Raw genomic sequence first — 3,993 nt, 5'->3', positions numbered from 1 at the left:
GCTGCCCCAGCGGCTGTGAGGGAGAAGGCGGCGGCGTTGTTCAAGGCGGCTCTTCTCGCGGGGAGGGCCCCGCCGCCACGTTCGCACGTTCAGGGCGGCTCCGCAACGCGGCGGCGCGTTCCCCACCACCCAGGAAACTGGGACGTTTGAACGGCCCACAGCTGCTCGCGAAGGTCGCGCTTGCTGTCGGGCAAGGTGGTGGCTATACCACTCCAAGCTCTCTTAGCCGAGAGGTGGATTAGCTAGACCAGCCGTGGGTGGGCAAATTGTGACTCGCAAGAATTTTTTTACCGGATTGCATTCCCACCACCCACAACCATGGGTTGATGGGAGGGCTGCAAGGTTCAGGACCAGTGTTAGCAACTGGGATGGGAGCTAAAGTTAGCTAGGAGCTAAATGGCACCTTAAGCCTAGCTTATGGGCGCCACAAGGGAATGTCCAGGCAGGCTTTTGAATGCAAGGCTGAAAATGAATGAACTGCAGCTAAAACATTATGTACATTTTTCACATGGTCTAGTTCTTCCTCTGCCCACCCCCCTAATATTCTTAAGAGGGTCTCTTCTTCAGGCTTCAGAGAGTAACTGGAAAATGGGGAGGCAGAAAAAAGTTTTTCTTTCCTTCCCCTCTGGAAGTCAATCCAAAATATTAGGTGCAGTAATGCGCCCAGACCTCATAAACAGCTCACCTAATTCCCTGTTGCAAAATGAGCCTAGGATGATGGGAGTTTCGAACGCTGTTCAGAACCACTAATCTACACCATCTCAATCCAGCCTTGAAACTGCTTTGGTCGCTCTAATAGCAGGAGACAGAAGAATGCAAGGGTAACAATTTTCATGGACCTTCCAGTGATACCACTAACAGCAGTATTATTCTGTGGGTAGGAGCATAGAGAAAGGAGATTCATTCATGACATCTTGGTTCCACCTTATCCCCAATGGTTTCTAACATGCATATGAAGCTGCTGAGGCAGCTCATCCAGAGCTTTAGAGTGAAATGTTACTAATAACACTGATGACCTCTATTTCTCCTTGTCATGGGAGTCATGTGAGGCACGTTCTGAACCAGTTCCTGGAATCAGTAATGAGCTGGATGAGGGCCAATAAACTAAAGCTAAATCCCAACACACTGAGGTTCTGTGAGTGGAAAACTTCTCTGGGTGGTGTTTAACCTTGTTTTGAATGGGGTTGCAGCACTCCCCCAGAAAGATCATGTTCAGTCTGGGGGTGCTCCCTGGAGGACCACGTTTTTAGTTGCATAGACTGCTTTAAAGAAGTGTGTGCATATATATATATATATATATATATATATATATATATATACATATACACACACACACACACACACACACACACACACAACCAACAGGCAGTAACTCACGTTTTTAAAGTTCCAAGTTATGTGCCGCATCTGAAAATCCCCACTGAGCAAAGATTGCAATTACCATGAGGGTTCTTTATTTGTTCCTTTTCTCTACCTTGTTTAACATTCTATGGTTCTGGTGTGGCACATACCTATGCTATTACTCAAACCCACATAGCTAAAGGAACACTTACCCCTGTATCAACCTGACCACACATTGGACTCATCTGTTGACTCCTCAGGGTGCCCTCACCCTCAGCTGAGGCAGGTGATGACTAGGGAGGGGGACATTTTCAGCAGAAGAGCCCCACTGAATTCTAGTTCCTAGGAATCCATTATTGGCACCTGCTTTGCTATCCATTCGTTGCCTGGCAAAAACTTCATTCTCATGAGTCTTAGTTGTGGTCGGTAGTTCAACCATTTGAAATATTTTGAGGGCTAACCTGCAGCCCTCTAGGTGTTGTGGGCTACAACTCCCATCTTCCATGACAACTGAATGTGCTGACTAGAGCTGAGGAGAGTTGGGAGTCCAACATAATAGATTCAGGCAGGTAGCCGTGTTGGTCTGATGCAGTTGAAATAAATAAAAAAATAGTCCAGTAGCTTATAGCCAGAACAACCTTCATAATAGGTTTGATTCACACAGGAACTGCTGCTAGAGATGGTCTCTATATATTTTCTCTATATATTTTTGTTGCCTCTCAGTCTTCTACGTTGTTCAAATATCATGTTTCATTATATTGTGTTCTCTATTGTATACCAGCCTGCAGTTTGCTGAAGGCCAGTTTAGACATTAAAAATAAATAAATTAGAGGTGAGCTAGGTAAATGCCAGCCTCTTCACCCACCATCCCAAGCGATGGCGTAATTTGTTGCCTGCCTCTGAACTAGCCATCAAGGAATGCTGAAAGAAAATGCAACAATTGTATAACCACACTCTATCCAACTTAAGCTAAGCAGCTGACGGTTGACCTTTCCCTATGCAAATTCCCTATGCAAATTACTGGTCAATAGTCCAGAATGGCTAATTGATGTCTCATCAGTGGGAGGCAATTGTTAGGTAGGAGATCAGAGTTCGAAGGATGATACACCAAGCACTGCTTGACACAGCTGAGAGGAGGGGATAAATATTGGCTCAAAACACTGCAAAATGGAGAGGAAGAGGGTCCGAGACCTCTGCTTGTCTATTATATATTTTGAAAAATGATTTGTCAATCTGGTCTCCAAAGTTTGGAAGTCTGTTGAGATATCACAACCAAACAGCACAAGAGTTCACAAGCTGGGGGTGGCAGACACTGCTGACTTTTGGACTCTGGACACCATTTTGAATCAAGATGGTGGACTGAAATGTGACTTTGGTGTGATTTTTTTAGGCTTAGGTTCTGCCACCTTTCAAGATATCATCACCAAACTTGGGATGAGAGTTCCTGGGGTGGGTGCAGCAGTCTTTGTCAATGTTTGGAGTCTGGGTATCATTTTAAATCAAGATAGCAGACCGAAATGTGACTTTGACATGACATCGCCTGCTTTTGGTATGACACACATACTATCCATTTAACTCACAGTATTTTTCAGTTTCTGAAATTTTCTGGGCAGCACCGAGCACTCCCTACTAGTATATTTACAAATAGTGAAAATATTACAAGGACACCCTCTATCTCTAGTGCACTCTCATCCAAAAGGAAACCAAAGTTGCATAGGGTTGCTTGAAGCTTTTCACTGCTCATCATCACTAAGATGCCAAAGTGCAAAAGAGCATGCAGGCATAAAAAAAGATGTCGGAAAGCAAAACACACATAGGTGTCACTAGAGCTCACAACTCTAATGTGCTATATAAACAGTAATATTGCCAAAACCACAATATAGGTGCATTTTGTGATAAGGAAACTAAGAGGTAACAACCAACCATATGTGAGAAAGGTCCCTTTCTTTCTCTCTCCTTTCCCCTATACCACCTATCAAAACTGGTGGAAATTTATAATCTCCATGTTTTTGTTTAACAATACGTTTCCATTTGTATCATTGATGAAAGAGGTGCCCCTCCCTGGCAAAGTTGTTCATAAATTTTAGTCACGGGTAAGCCTGCAGTGTCTTGAGACTATGAAGGGGCTCTGTAGCCTTGCTAACAGGTAGAATGTCACAAGGCTGCTGATTGAGAAGACAACTGTCAAGGCAAGCTTTTAGTATTAATGAGTTGAGTGGGGCAGGTGATAGGCAGAAACTGCAGTTCTTTCATTCATTAAAGGACATGCTTGTGAACAACCTCAGAAGCGAGATATACCTTTGCCTCCTCCCTTTTGTTTTCTTTCTGCCAAGCATACAATATATGCTGATAGGGGACAGACTAGTAACAATGGTGTGTTTTCACAAGCATCACAAAAGAGACCACAGATGCTGCCATCTCAGGTTTCTCAAGGGCCATTGTGTCACTACCATTAGCACAAATCATGGGTTGCCTCCACCACCATTTGACAGCCCAAGTAAAAAAAAAAAAAAACCCAGTACAGACAAGGGCAGTAGAACTTCCAGAGATACTGTATGTCCAAGTTTAAAGGGCTGCTCAAGCAAAGTGACCACTGGTGAGGCCCCTCTGTCAACAGGTTCTCTCCAACTAACCTGGTTTTGTTGGCAGCAC

This window comes from Podarcis erhardii (genome assembly GCF_964252035.2).
Source record: "Podarcis erhardii genome assembly, chromosome: 5".
Lineage (NCBI taxonomy): Eukaryota > Metazoa > Chordata > Lepidosauria > Squamata > Lacertidae > Podarcis > Podarcis erhardii.
Note: the sequence above shows the minus strand (reverse complement) of the source record.